This window comes from Cynocephalus volans, chromosome X, assembly GCF_027409185.1.
Source record: "Cynocephalus volans isolate mCynVol1 chromosome X, mCynVol1.pri, whole genome shotgun sequence".
In the NCBI taxonomy this organism is placed as follows: Eukaryota; Metazoa; Chordata; class Mammalia; order Dermoptera; family Cynocephalidae; genus Cynocephalus; species Cynocephalus volans.
This window is the reverse complement of record NC_084478.1, coordinates 26,854,375-26,870,308: the sequence shown is the minus strand read 5'-3', so window position 1 is coordinate 26,870,308 and position 15,934 is coordinate 26,854,375. Positions and strand designations below refer to the sequence as shown.

The following is a 15,934-nucleotide window of genomic DNA, read 5'->3' as shown; positions in this document are numbered from 1 at the left end:
CCCTGTGCCTCCCCAGATCTTACTCAATTCATCTGGTACATTAAGTGCTCTTACCCTTCCCTCTAGGTTTTATCAGTTCCACACAGATTCAAGGAAAATAAGACTCCTAGATCTTCACTTCACTGGTTGTTGAATCTTTCAGCGTGACCTGTAAGCTCAGGACACAACCCATCATCTCACTTATAGGTCTTACTTGAAGAGGATTCCTCGGCCTCACCTGGAATCTTTTAGAGGTAGATTCTAGAATGATTCTTTAATAGGTTGCTTTGGCAACCCCACAAGGAAGGATGCAGATATGACAGTAACTGCCCATGGAATGTGGACAACACAACCTGGATGAGAAAACCACTGCTTTCTTATTGAAAGGCAGATTCCAGGTTCTTCAAGCTTTCTTTTTGCCCCCAATACCTCCCTGCCAACTGTTTTTGTGTTCCTAAACATGGAAAAAAAAGAACAAATTGTTTCGTGGAGGAATTTTGAAACTATTAGCTAAAACAAGGCCTGGGAAAGATCCATGGCTTTCTTTTCAAAACTCTTACTGTCACTGCCTCAGATGATAAGAGTTTAAGGTGAAGTCTTTGGAAAAGTTTTTAGAGCATTTTCTTTGAGAACACTTATTCAGGTCTTGATTTCATTCATATATTCATTCAACAAATATTTGTCGAGCATCTATTGTGTGCCAGCTACTGTTTACACTCTGGGGATATACCAATTAAGAAAACTAAGTCCCTTCCCTCTTGAAGTTTATAGCCTAGTGGAGGAAATAAATGTTAATCAAATAATCATAAAATTAAATGTAAAATTGCAAAGGACAAGTACTCGTATTATGAGAGGAGTCAGGAGGTCAAGCAAAGGCTTCTCTGAGGAAGTCACCTTTGAAGGTGACATCTGAAGGATGAATAGGGATTAATTAGGTGAAGGTATTGATAGGAAGATGGAGTCAAGCTAAGGCTCACAATCTGAAGTAGATAACTGGAGTCTATGATTTAGGGACATTCAAAGGAGAATCTAGGGTTTACTAAAGCTGAAGTTCTTATTTTTACCAATATTCAAAGACTATACATACAATCTGTGAGTCTCTTACAACTCACTTACATGAAACTTCCTAAAACAGTACTTCTCAATTTTTAATGTACTTACAAATCACCTGGGGGTTTTGTCAAAACACAGATTACTGGGCCCAACCCCCAGAGGTTCAGATTCAGTCGGTCTGGGGTGGGGCGTGTGAATTTGTATTTCTAATAAGCTCCCAGGTGATGGTGACACATATTTTGAGTGGCACTGCTCTAAAACACAAACTTTTAATTTATTTTTTAATCGCTATTTCTTCTTCACTCCACTCTTTAATGAGTTTTGAAGTCAAACTATATTCTACAGTGTTCTTGTGATTTTTATGGTCTACTCGGCAGTATCACCAAAACAAAAAAATGTTGTGATATATAAATTAAGCAATGAATGCTATAAGCTACAGATTTCAAATATTTGGAAAGAATGAGAGAAATAACAATTATAAGCAAATTGAGATATCAGTAATGCAGTAAAACTTCACTAATTTACCCCAGTGAGGTGAACTGTCATTCTTATTCAGTGAAAATCCAATTTACAAAGTAGTTTTAAAGAAAAGTAATATAAATTAACCTGATGTAAGTAATGACAAGAAATTTCTATATGTTTAATGACTCTTTTACATGAACAGGTCAATAAAAGCCATTTTTAACTAATACTTTCATTTTCTAGATGAAACTCTGGATTTTACATTATGTGAGATAAAAGTAATCTCCCCTGTTCGGTCTCTGTTACTACTGAACACAATTCCTGCTGATATGCCACGCTCCTGTTTGTGTGGCTACGTGAAAAGAACACTATGAAAACAAGTTGGTGAGAGATCCAAGATTTCTCTGGATTGTTTTTCCTGAGAAGGTCATGAGGTTAATACAGGGTCCAGAGCAAAATATGGTCATTTTAAAAAGTTCAAAATGAAGTCCTCTGTGCATAGAAGAGTAGGAAGATAAGGGAACCAGGAGTCAGTTCTTGTAATTTTAAGGAGATATAAGCTCTGCCACTTACAACCTGGGACCTTAGATGACTTAACCTAATTCCTCTGAGCCTCAGTTTCCCTATTTTAAAATGGGGATAATAATATTTAAAGGGAATAATTAAAGTGGAAATGTCCTCATAAACTACAAATTGCTAAACAAATATTAGCTATCATTTCTAGGAGAAGTCTGCATTTCCCAAGCAGATACACATCCTAGACAAGAAATGTGGTCTGGCCTGTGGCTCAGGATTTGTCTGGGAGCACAACAGAATTAGGTTCTAGAGTTAGCTTGCTTGGGTTCATTTTCTAGTTCCACCACTTAACAGCTGTATGTGAGCTTGGGCAAATTACATAACCTCTCTGAGTCTGTTTCTTCATCAGGACAGTAATAGTACCAACCACACTGGGTTGATGTAAAGAATAAATAAGTTAGTATGTATTGTGGTAGCCACTGATAGTTGCTTAACCAACATCCATTCTCCCTTTCTTCCTTACCAATAAAACCCTAGTTTTGTTCTAGGTGGCAATGTGCTCAGCCAATAAAACTTGATTTGCTAGACTCCCTTGCAGCTAATGGTGGTCACATGACACAGTTCTGGCCAATGATATATGAGCAGAAATCTATTGGCTGAGCTTCCAGAAAAACTATTTTCCTGATAAAAAGGAAAAGACTAAGCTGGCACAAGCCTTTTCCTCCTTGCTCTTTCCTGACTCTGCCTGAAACCAAGACAAAATGCCTAGAGGAACAGCAGCCATGTTGTAAGCATTAGGAAGAAAGCCTCACACTGAGAATGATGATGCAGAAAGATCGAAAGACAAGCCTGAGACATGGATGACAATGTGAAGCTGCTTGTCTCTTGGCTTCACATAATGTGAGAAAAACCCCAACACCTCTGTGTTAAGCCCTCGCTATTTCATTTACCTTATTACACGTAGCCAAACACCCTTTCTAACCAATATACTTGTAAAGTGGTTTGAATGGTACCTGGCTCATATATTCAATAAATGTGAGCTATTGTTGTTGTTGTTGTTAGACCAACATTCTGTTCCCTAACTAGGTGGCTAGCAAATACTTCCCCAACCTCCTTGTAATAGGCTCCAATTTTCCTTTTTGAAATCAACCCTCCCTCTATTCTCAGCTATGTGGTTTGCCTGGGATTGACACACCCCTCCCCCAACTCAAAGTATGGGCCCTGATTGGCTTAGACCAATTAGCATAGCCCATTGCTCAAGCAACAGTGATTGTTTAGGAATGGGCACATAACTCAGGCCTAAGACAGCACATCCTCTTCTCCTGGCAAAAGGAAGCATTCAGGGTGGGCACATCATTAAAAACAGGTAATACCAATGAATCTCAGGGCTCTTGGAGCGAGTTCTGGGACAAACTCACTCATCTCCACTAAGTGTGGTACTCTGAGCAAGACTGTCACCATGAAGAGAGCCATAACAGGGGGTGAAACTGACACATGGAAAATGACAAACCAAGAGAAGGGCAGGGAAATAGAGCTGGAACCCTCCATCATAAATCTCTGGATCAAACGTTACCTATGGAATTTTCAAACCAGATTCATTTGAAACTGGTTTTGCTAACTCAGTTTGGGTTGGATCTTCTGTCACTTGCAACCACAAGATTCCTTCTGATACTTTTAGATGAAAAAACTCATAATTTTAATGTAAAGACTATACACCTAGGGGGGAACTTTCCAAACTCTGGTCTAATGCATCTACTTAATAAAATCGATATTCAAGCACAATATAAATTCATATCCAAATTACCTTTCCAAAAGAAAAAACAGCAATAAAATCCACAATTAATTTGCAATTATGTGAATTAATTCAAATTTCTTTTCCAAAAGTAAAAAAGTCAACCAGCTGAAAGTGTTTTATTTTTGTTTTTTGTAAACATGTCCAGGAAAACTCCATTAAGAATAGATGTGCATCCGGGCTTTAGAATGAACAGTGAGCCCAGAGGCAGACACTGGAAACCTATGACTAATTTTGAAATAATATTCACAGACAGTTGTCATGGCAGCCTGCTCATTCTGCACAAAATAGAATCCACTGCATTTCAACAGGATTTAGCAGAGAACTGCTAGCCTGCAGACAGCCTCTCACTGAGTTAAACAAACTACTAATTGGTTTGGTTTTATTATTGTACATAGCCTTCAGATTATAATTGCATCAAAAACAATTTCCCAAACACTTAAATTACTAATAAAAATGTACAATATGATTTTGGTTTAACACCTGCCCCACTCTTGCAATCTTTCCATCAGACTATAGAGAACAGCTTATGTGCACAGTTGAATCCACGTGGAAATCTAAATAAGACAGTAAGTGTTGAGGAGGTAGAGGGAGTGGCCCATCTTCTTCCCATCACCAATTAACATTGGTTGCTACCACATGTTGCCTTTTGAGTGCGGCTCTACAGGAGTGGTTAGTTGCCAAATTGTTCTGTGCTCAGTTTCATAGTCCCAGGGGAGTGACTTTAGAAATAAGGGCCATCTCAAGACTCAAGTTAAGTAAAAGAGGGGGAGACAAAGTATCTTGGGCTGATCTCTCTAGAGTGGCTATCTCTGTAAAATCTAATCTCATTGAATGTGGTTAGGAATACCACACGAGGCCTTCTCTACTATTAGACAGACTTTTGCATATAACCCTGCCCCCCTCTCCCATCTGCCTTCTCCACTCTCAAGTTTCTTCTTTAAGAGAGGAGACAGGGCTCTAATTTTTTTTTGTCTTTTTTTTTTTTTTTTTTTTTTTTTGTCTTTTTCGTGACCTGCACTCAGCCAGTGAGTGCGCCGGTCATTCCTATATAGGATCCGAACCCGCGGCGCCACGAGCCCGGCCTGACAGGGCTCTAATTTAAATCCAATAACACCTAGGATAGGGAAACCACATAAAGCCATTATATTCTATTAACATCTCAGAACAAATTAGTCTTCAAACTTCTTCAGATAGGGCCATGTCATATACTTTTTAAAAAATTCCCACACTGCCCAACACTGTGCTCCTAGACATAGTGCAGGCATGTGATAATAAACAACTTCAATCAAGGGACTGGGGCTGGCCAGTTAGCTCATTTGGTTAGAGTGCGGTGTTATAACACCAAGGTCAAGGGTTTGCATCCCCTTACCGGTTAGCTGCCAAAGAAAATGAGACTGGAACACAGGGTAATCCCTCAGTAGCTGGTGGGCAGATTAAAGATACTGTCAAAATGGTATAGGAGACATTACAGGTGAGAAATGTGGGAATGTTGAATCAATAGGGTTTGTATTTTCCCTATGTAACTGAAACTCCCACTAAACAGTGACATTAAAAATTAGGGGTTTTATTTTTCCACATGTAACAAGGAATCTGAAAGTAGGAAATCTGGGGCTGGGACGCAGGCAACTTCCTTCTTTCAGCCAAGCCACATGACTTTCTTCTTCATAACTGTCAACTCATGGTCACAAAATGGCTGCTCTGCTTCCAGCATTACATCCACATTCTGGGCAGAAAGTAAAGAACTTAAGGGCAAAATGGAGCATTCCACCTGAGTCTACTTCCTTTTAAAGAACTGTTTTTGAAGCCTACCTATTTAAATACATCTGATTGGCCAGAATTGTGTCATACAGTCTCTCCCAGCTGTAAGGGAGCCCAGGAAATCAAGCTGTTTTAGCTGGACACGTTACAAATCAAAGAAAATCAGGAAGTATAGTGCAGAGATTAAACAGCCTATGGAGCCAGCTGGCCTGGATTTAAAACCCTGCTCCCTTACTTACCAGCTGTATGACTTAATCTAGTTTCCTAATCTGTACCTCAGTTTTGTTACCTGTAAACTAAGCATAACAGTATCTTTCTCACAGAGTTCTTGTGAGAATTAAATGAGTTAATATGAGCAAAGAGCTTAAAATAGTCCCTAACATGAGGGGTGTCCAAAAAGTTCATGGAAAGATTCATATTATCTTTTAATCCTATTTCTCCATGAACTTTTGGAAGTACCTTTGTATACAGCAAACACTAAAGAAGTGTTTGTTTTCCTTATTTTTATTATTGAGGAAAAGAAGACTGGATATTGGATAAGCAACTAACAGTATCTGCCACAGATGTGTTGGCCACTCTATAATTTTACCTGTCCTGGTTACCGTGCCACATGTGAGCAAGTGCCTTGCTGTAAATGAGCTCCCCAGGAGACAGGGAAACCAAAACCCTACCTCCCAGAAGTGGCCATTCCCATGACCATCAGCCTCGTCCCCACTTACTAGGAACCGAGAACAACCAAAACTTTCAAGCATCCAAGCCAGAGCACCACTGTCAGCCACAGTGCCAATGCACATCCATTTTAGACATAGATCATTAGGACTCTTTCTGTTGCAAGTGTCAGTAAACCCATTCCAGCTGGCCTAAGCAAACTTAGAATATATTTCTCAAATAATTGAAAAGTCAGTGGGTATACTTAAGGCATGACTTGGTTGAGGACTTAAATGATGGCACTCAGCTACTACATTTCTCAGTTCAAATCCCTTGGTGTTGGCTCCCTTCTTAGGCCTCGATCAGGCAGTGGATGTCTTTCATAGTTTGTGGTCATCCACTAACTTCTGAACCTCTTCCCTATGTTCTGGTAATTCCTCACGTTTGACTCCTACCTTCCCAAGGCAGAAATAAGAAATTTGCCTTTCTAGCCTCTCTTATAGCAAGAGCACAGGCACGTAAACTAAGCTCCTCCAGAGACTTCAGTTCAGAAAAGGCAACATGAAGAAGTGGAGGGGTTAGGAAAGGCATCTTCTAACAAAGTTAGAGGCAGAGTTGTCCAGTTTTCAGAGACAGTAGTGGTAGAGATTCTGGACTCCATCATTGGCTCAAGTTGTTAAATCTGTACTCAGAGGAGGCAACAGTGGGCATCTGTGCCAGTGCAATCCCTTGGTGAGACTGGGACATTGTTCCTGGCTTTGGAGTGACCAAGGCCTTCTCAGAGATCCCGTGAACCACCTAATATCCTTTAATAAACTCATTTTCTTCTTAAACTAGGGGGAGTGTTGAAACAGCTTAGGTGATGTTATACTTTGGTAACATACCCAAAATCTTAGTGGCTTACAATAAAAAAGGCTTATTTTTCACTCCCGTTCCATGTTCAGTACAGGCGAGCTACAGTTCTGTAACATGTATTCTTCCCTCTAACACTCAGACCAACCTGTGTCTTGGGCACTGGTGTTCTCAGAGTAAAGGGTAAGAACAGAAACAGCGAACCACACTGGCTCTCAGGTTTTTGCTTAGAAGTGATACACATCACTTCTGCCCTCATTCAACTGGCCAAAACAAGTCTTTTGGTCAGGCCTATCAGTGGGGCAATGGTGTAAAAATCCTACATGAGGAAGAGAAGTGAATATTTTGAGCAAGAGGGTTCTGTTGTATGCAACTAAGAACCCTGTCTGATACAATGCAATGGTAAGACGGCAGCAGAACTTCCAGCCTCTGGATCATTTCACATTCAAGTCCAGGGTAAGCAAGAAAATGATTCTTCTTAGGAATGCAAGCAAAAGCCCCAGGATTAGCTCTGATTGGAAATGATTGACCTGGCTTGAGTCACCCCAACACTAACAAATTTATCTGACACATATTTAATGAGCACTTACTATGTGCTAGGAACAATTTAGTCTCTGTGGAATATAGCAGTGAACAAAACAAAATTCATGCCCTCACGGAACTTTCATTCTAGTCAAGGGCAGTGTGGACAGACAATTAAGAAAATAAATAAGTAAATACCAAGAAATTTAGATGGTGCTAAGTTCTGCAGAGAAAAATAAGCAAGAAAGGGGAATACTGAGTTTCTAGGGTGAAGGGAAAAGGATAATAGCAATTTTAAATAGGGCAGTCAGGTAAGGACTCACTGAGAAGATATTTGGCTAGATATCTGAGCAAGGTGAGAGAACAAGCAATGGGGTCATATTAGTCCACTTCTGTTGCTTATAACAAAATACCTGGAACTGGGTACTTTGGAAGAAAATGAAATTTATTGCTTACAGTTTCAGAGGCTGGAAAGTCCAAAGTCCAGGGAACACTTATGGTGAGGGCCTTCTTCGGTGGTGGCTTTACAGCAACACAGGGGTCTCACACGGTAGAAAATGGCAGAGCAGAGAGAGACTGACCTCTCATGTGCTCTTCTTTTAAAGCCCTCAGAACCACACCCCTGACCACCATTATTAATCCATTAAGTACAGCATGGTCCTACAGTCTAATCACCTCTTCAAGGACCCACCTTTAATTACCATAATAGGATTTCCCACCCCCAACAGTTACAGTGGAGATTAAGCCTCAGTAAGGTTGGGGGGGCATCCAATCCACAGCAGGGGTGATCTAAGGAAAGAGTACTCAAGGCTGTGGGAATAGCAGGTACAAAGGCCCTGAGGCAGGCAAGGCCTTGTATGTTTAAAGAACAGCAAGCAGGCAAGTGTAGCTGGAGTGGAGTAAAAGAAATGGCAGAGTAATAGGATATATAATCAGAGAGGTAATGGGCGGGGAGGTCGGACCATGCAGAGCCACTATAAGGCTTTGGCTTTTATTCTAGTTAAGTGGGGAGCCACTGAAGTGCTTTCAGCAGAGGAACAAGTCTAACTTAGTTTTTAAAAGGACCACTCTGGCTACTGTGTGAAGAATAGTCTGTAGGGAGAAAAGGCAGAAGCTAGGCTGGGATGAGGCTACTGGCAATGATCCAGACAAAATGTGAGGGTGGCCTTGATTAGGGTGGTAACAGGGCTGATGGTAGAAAGCTATCAGATTCTAGATAAATCTTGAAGGTGAAGCCAATAGGATTTGCTAATGAGATCAAATTTGGGGTGTGAGAAAAAGAGAAGAATCAAATATGATTGTAAGTTACAGGCCTAAATAACTGGAAAGATGAAGTTGCCATTATCTGAGATAAGGAAGATTGAGAGAGGAGCAGATTTAGGGGGTGGAGATCGGAAGTTTAGATACAGACATAATAGGTTTGAGATGCCTATTAGACATCTAAACAGAGATGTTGAATATGTAGGTTTGGAGTTTGGGAGAAAAGTCTGGACTAGAGATACACATTAGGACTCATCTAGTTTAAAAAAAGTATTTAAAGCCATTAGATTGAATGAGGTTGCCAGAGTGGTGAAAATGAATAGAGAAGTCCAAGGACCAAGACCTGGGGTACAGCTGTGTTTAAAGGTCACAGACATGAAAATCGATCAAAGGTGATTCAGAGTAAGCAGTGAGGTAGGAAACAAACACCACAGAGAGTGGCACCCTAAAAACCAGGAGAGGAAAGTGCTTCAAAAAAGGAGGGAGTGATCAGCTGTTTCAAATGCTGCTGATATACCAAATAAGATGAAGAGGAAGAACTATTCTGTATAGCAATGTGGAAGTCACTGGTGACCTGGATCAGAAGAATTTTGATGGATTGAAAGCAGAAGGCAATGGGGAAGCGGAATTGGAGAGAGCGCCAAAGACAGATCTAAGAATTTTGCTATAAAGGAGAGCAGAGAAAGGGAAGTAGCCAGAGGCGAAAATGGGATTAGGAGACTTTTTTTTAATGAGAGAAATTACAGCATGTGTTTGCTGATCAGAATGATCCAACGGGGGTGGGGAATAATGTAGGACAAAGAGGAGAAAATTGTTGGAGTGAGTTCCTTGAGTAAGCAAGAGCAGGTGGGATACCGCGCACAAGCGCAGGGGCTGGGTTTAGACAGGAATGCAGACAATTCATCTAGAGCAGGGTTCCTCAACCATGGCACTGTTGACATCTGGGGTCTGGTAATTGTTGTGGGAGCTGTTCTGTGCACTGTAGGATGTTTAGCAGCATCCCTGACCTATACTCACTAGATGCCAATAGCACACCACTTCCAGTCATAACAAACAAAAGTGTCTCCAGATGTTGCTAAATAGCTCCCGAGATTTCCCCCACCCCAGGGGACATTTTGGGTTGTCCCGAATGGGTGGGGCTATAGAGTTACCAGTACCAACCCATGGGGCTGTGATAGGAAGCCCTGAACTGGAGGAAGAGTACAAAGGCACAGATGCCAGCAGTGGGTAGGTGTGGTGCGGACTTAGGAAAGTTCTCTTCTGATTGCTTCCAGTTTTTTACTGAAATAGGAAGCAAGCTCATCAGCTGTAACCGAGTTTGGGGGAGGAGGTACAGGAGGTTTAGGAAGAGAAGATATGAAATTGTTCTTTAGGAGAGGTGGAGAATGAATGGCCAGGAGAAATGGACATGACCCTAGGCTGCATTAAGGGCTCACTTGAGATAAGTAGTCATGAATTTAATATGAAACGAGTCAGCCTGGATGTGTGTTTTTCTTAGGCCATATTCAGGGGTGGAGTCAGGGGTGGAGTAGGGAGAGAGCTGGATTAAATAGATTATGGTTTTGCCAACAAGTACAAGGAAGCAACGGACACAAACAAGTGAATGATAAAAATGACCACAGAATTTGAGCTCAGTAAGAAGAAAGAGGGATAGAGAGATTATAAACAGGTAGGTGGCAAAAAAGCAACAAATGTCCATCACAACAGGGTAGTTTCAAGATGTTTTTAACAAAAGGAGCTGCAAAGGGGAAAAGATAAGGTGAGCTCTGCCACACTAAGGTAATGACTTAATTTTTCTTAATACTCGATACTGAAGGACAGAGTACAACAGTTTCTACACGAAATCAGGTAAACTAAGCTTCCTAACTAAGCTCAGTGTTTGGGGCTGTGGTTTCTCTGGTCAAGTTACCCTCCATCAGTGAAGCCAAACACTAGGGAAGCAACACGAAATATCTGAGAAATCAGAGAATTCAAAAAGTTTGAAATGACTTCTAGTCTTTATTTAGTAATTTGTTTATGTATTTTTCTTTCTTTCTTTCTTTTTTTTTTTTTTTTTGTTTGGCAGAATTTATACTTGGTTTATTGAAAGTCTTAAGAAAAGAAAAAAAAAGAGTAAAAACCAGAACTAGGAAAAGAACAGTAAGAAAAAAATAAAATAACATTTAGATCTTGATTTCTAATACCATTTTCTTTTTTTTTTTTTTTAATTTTCTTTTGTCGATATACATTGTGGCTGATTATTGCTCCCCATCACCAAAACCTCCCTCCCTCCTCCCTACCCCCCTACCCCCCAACAATGTCCTTTCTGTTTGCTTGTCGTATCAACTTCAAGTAATTGTGGTTGTTATATCTTGCCCCCCCCCCCCGGTTGTGTGTGTGTGTGTGTGTGTGTGTGTGTGTGTGTGTGTGTGAATTTATATATTAATTTTTAGCTCCCACCAATAAGTGAGAACATGTGGTATTTCTCTTTCTGTGCCTGACTTGTTTCACTTAATATAATTCTCTCAAGGTCCATCCATGTTGATGCAAATGGCAGTATTTCATTCGTTTTTATAGCTGAGTAGTATTCCATTGTGTAGATGTACCACATTTTCCGTATCCACTCATCTGATGATGGACATTTGGGCTGGTTCCAACTCTTGGCTATTGTAAAGAGTGCTGCGATGAATATGTATTTTTCTTATAGTTGTTCAGATGCTTGTGGGTATATCTGGGGCTGACAGGCCTCACAAATCTGACTGAACTGAAGTGGTAGGCAAAACTGTGGCCACCTGAGGCATTATCCCTGATTCTAATGGTGTTGTGATTTGAATGTGTCCCCCAAATTTCATGTATTAGAAACTTAATCCCCAGTGCAACAGTGTTAAGAGGTAGGACCTTCAAGAGGTGATTAGGTCATGAGGGCTCAGCCTTCATGAATGGATTTATGCTATTACTGCAGGAGTGGGTTACTTATGGTGGGAATGGGTTCCTGATTAAAAGGATAAGTTTGGCTTATTCCCTTCCTCCCTCTCTGTCTGTCAGTCTCTCATGCTCTCTCACCATGTGATGCCTTCTGCCATGTTATAACACAGCAAGAAGGCCCTAACCTGATGCAGACCCCCTGACCTTGGACTTCCCAGCCTCCAGAACTGTAAGAAACAAATTTCTTTTCTTTACGAATTACCCAGTCTATGGTATTCTGTTAGAGCAACACAAAAAGGACTAAGACAGTTGGTTTCAAGGTGAAAGTCATCAACAGTTGTTTCTGGCAGGCTCTTGGTTCCTACTTTTGAGGATTTTGTTTAAAAGTTACAGAAGAAAAAAAATAAAAGGTATCCATTTCCTCACTGGCATGCATTCAAAACATAACATGAGACCAACACCACTGTTATGGGAACAACACATAGTCTTTATAGACCTGGGCCTCCCACAATCACTTAAGTATCAGAAGGCTCAGCCCTGCTGCTCACTAGCTGAATGGCTACAGGCAAGGCATTCGAACTCTTCAGCTGAAAAATGGAGGTTAGTAATACTACAGCCACCTCACAGGGCTTTTGCCCAGGAATGTATGTGAACGTGCTTTGTAAACCGTATTGTACTTTACTAATAATAGAGATTGTGACTATACCTTGAGAGTGGCAGAAGGAATGAAACTAAAGTCTCCCTCCTGGTCAGAATGGAAAAAAGAAGCAAGAGTTTTTCACTAAAAGCAGAAACCTGTGTTGTATGCATCAGAAGGGCACCAGCTCTTTTTCTACACAGAGTGTAAGTGTGGGAATTTGGCCAAAGCTTGTACTTGGTGAACCTACCCCTTACAGACAAGGACAGACAGAAAGCCGGAGGGAGAACAAAGCATTCCCACAACTGGTGGGTGCAGTCTCAGGGCCAATTCTTGGTAGCCCTGTTCTGGACTGATAGAGGTTTGGAAACAGGTGGGATATACTTACTATTGGGCTTCCCAGGAGTCATTACGGCTCATCAACTAGCAGGAAACATGGAGCTTTTATGAATTCATCCTCCAACTGGTGGCTGGCCACTCACGGTTATCTCATGACTTACAATCTAGGTACCAAGTGCTCAACAGGCCTCTCAAAATGTATCAACAAAAAGGCACATTAAACCACAATGAGATACCACCTCACCCCAGTTAGAATGTCTATTACCAAAAAGACAAAAGAAAACAAGTGTTGGAGAGGATGTGGAGAAAAGGGAACACTTACACACTGTTGGTGGGACTGTAAATTAGTGCAGCCATTATAGAAAATAGTATGGAGACTCCTAAAAAAATTAAAATAGAACTGCCATATGATCCAGCAATCCCATCCCACTACTGGTATTTATTCAAAGAAAAAGAAATCAGTATATAGAAGAGATATCTTCACTCCCATGTTTATTGCAGCACTGTTTACAACAGCCAAGATACGGAATCAACCTAAATGTCCAAAAACAGATGAATGGATAAAGAAAATGTAGTCTACATGCAATGGAATACTATTCAGCCATAAAAAAGAATGACATCCTGTCATTTGTGACAACATGGATGAACCACGAGGACATCATATTAAGCAAAATAAGCCAGACACAGCAAGACAAATACTGCATGATCTCACTCATGTGTGGAATCTAAAGAAAAAAGTTGATATCATAGAAGCAGAATAGAACAGTGGTTACCAGAGACTGGGGAAGGGAGGGGAAGGGAAGGGAGGGGAAGGGACGGGAGGGGAGGAGAGCGGAGAGAGAGAAGGAAAGATGGGGAGATGTTGGTCAACGAGTACAAAGTTATAATTAAATAGGAGGAATAAGTTCTTGTGTTCTATTGCACAATAGAGAAACTGTGGTGAACAGTAAGATATTATATATCACAAAATAGCTAGAAGAGAGGTTAATGTTCTCACCACAAAGAAATAATAAATGTGTGAGGTGATGGGTACGCTAACTACCCTAATTTGATCATTATACAACGTATACATGTATTGAAACATCAAATTGTACCCCATAAATATGTACAATTATAATGTGTCAATTAAAGAAAAAATTTAAATGGCAGACTGGAAAGGGTCCCCATGATGAGTATTACAGGGAGCTGAGGACATAGGAAACTGGGTACTAGAAAACCCAAACTCTAGCTACAGGCTTGCTTTTTACTATTTCTATGGAAAAAATTACAGGGCACATAACTGCCTCCATTTTCCTACCTGGATTACATTCAGACCCAGAGGTGAAAGTGTGAGTGACTAGTCCAACCCCTGTATTTCACAAAGGAGGACACTGAGACTTGGGAGGTGAACTGACCAGCTCAAGAATACACAACTAGTGAGTAGCCCAGACAGGACTAGAATCCCCATCATGCCCCTGCATTAGGGCTCCTTCTACCCACCTGTTTCTTCCAGGGCCTTTCCCGGGAAGACAGTAGTTGGCTGAGGGAGGTTGCTTTCATACAATCAGTGTCATTTCTCCATGAGCCTGCCAGCCTTAAAGATACCAGAGAAAAGGACAGCCTCAGCCTGCAGGTCAAGTCCACCTGGGTGCTTCAAGATGCCTCCCAAAATGGTTTTAAGTGGGGTTTCAAGCTTGAGGATGGTGAACAATCCTAGGATGGTGATGAAGATCTATCCAGAAACCCTGGAGAAAGCAAATAACGCTGACAATGAAAAGCAAGAAGCGAGACCATACAGGAGCCCTTTGTGATGCAGGGTCCCAGCACCTGACCAGGAAGTAAGTCCTGAAAGCACAGTAGCAGGTTTAGGGGGCCGCCACCTGTGCAATCGCACTGGGTTTGATGGTCGGCCGTCACCATCTGAAATTCTTAATAACTTACGAACAAGAGGCCTGGCGTCGGCATTTTCATTTTACACTGGGCCCCTCAAATTATGTGGCCAGTGCTGCTTCCTCCCCGCAGCCATAAAGGAGTGGCCTGTCTACACGCCCCCCCCAACCCTAGACAAATGGGACCAAATGGGACCTGCGACTTTTACCCCCTCTCCGGTTTCGGGAGGGGAAGAATGCTGAAAAAGGTCAGGGGAGTAGTAGGAGGCCCGCGCCCCGGGCAAGGGGCCGCCTAAGCCTGGCAAAATGGTGCCAACGTGAAAATGCGCTCCCCTCCCCCCAAACCCAGCCCCGAGCCCGCGCTGCCTCAATCTTTGGCTCCAAGGGACTCTCCCGTCTCCCTGCTCCGGACTCAAGGTCTTCGACGCTGCCGGAAGCGACGTTCTGACTTCGGACGGGGCAAGTCAGCCAGTCGGTCGCCCAGACTCAGTATGCCCGTGAGGAAAATGGGCGACCTGCGGGTCCCTAAGGGCTGAGGGAAGCTGCCCGGGCAGGGTGCACTTCCGCCCAACGGCCGCCTCGCCAACGCCTCAGCTGAGAGAAAGTTTGGGGACAGCTGATTAGGGGAGCGGCGCTTTCAGCCAGAAGGGTGACCCCGAGCCCCGGCCTCGCCTTGGTCACGGAACCGGGAGGATGGCGGCCAGGAAAGGCGAGCAACCCAGCCGCGGAAGAGGGAGGCCCGGATCCCGCCGCGGGAGAGGGACGCCGGGATCCCGCCGCGATCCCGCCGCAAACTCTGCGCCTCCGTGGCGGGGCGGGGCCACGGCGGAGGGGCGGGGCTTGGGCGAAGGCGTGCGAGCGGTTGTGAGACCTGAATAAAGTTCCAACGGTGCTCTCCGAAGCGGTTCCATAGTGTAGTGGTTATCACGTCTGCTTTACACGCAGAAGGTCCTGGGTTCGAGCCCCAGTGGAACCACGGCTGGGAAGTCGCCTTTTTTTTCTCCTTGAGAGTCCCGATTTGGAAGGAAAATGAACAAACGACAAAGACGAGGTAGTTTTTTTTCCCCTTTTTCTTTTTTAAACATCTTTCATTTATTTGGGGGCATGTTTTTATCGCAGAAGAGAAATAATAGATACCCTCTTCTGTCCCACGAGGTCCCGGCCGCCATCGCCCGACCTTCGAACACGTAGCCCAGGGGCAGGGGCCGGGCCCTACCCCACCTCTCCTCCGGGTGCTCCGGGGCGGCCTCGGAAAATGCACGCTCGTGGGAAGCACCGGGCGCAGCCCTTCCCCTGCAAGCCAGGACGGGCCGGCCCTCCAAAGCCTCCAGCTAAAACGGG

The 15,934-nt window shown here is 42.7% G+C and overlaps 1 protein-coding gene and 1 non-coding gene across 4 annotated transcripts in view; one reads left to right on the top strand and one right to left on the bottom strand.

The window, feature by feature from the left end:
• The window catches only part of PPEF1 (protein phosphatase with EF-hand domain 1), a 124,937-nt gene extending 110,552 nt beyond the window's left edge, over positions 1-14,385 (bottom strand). For 2 of the 3 annotated variants that reach the window (XM_063083376.1, XM_063083375.1), the window contains exon 1: positions 14,205-14,385. The gene's annotated coding sequence lies outside the window, so the exon portion shown is untranslated. The remainder of the gene's footprint in view (positions 1-14,204) is intronic. The other variant, XM_063083373.1, reaches the window with a different exon arrangement.
• Positions 14,386-15,496: 1,111 nt separating this feature from the next.
• On the top strand, positions 15,497-15,569 carry TRNAV-UAC (transfer RNA valine (anticodon UAC)). Its single transcript has one exon. It is a non-coding gene; the product is annotated as a tRNA-Val (tRNA).
• The last annotated feature ends 365 nt before the right edge of the window (positions 15,570-15,934 follow it).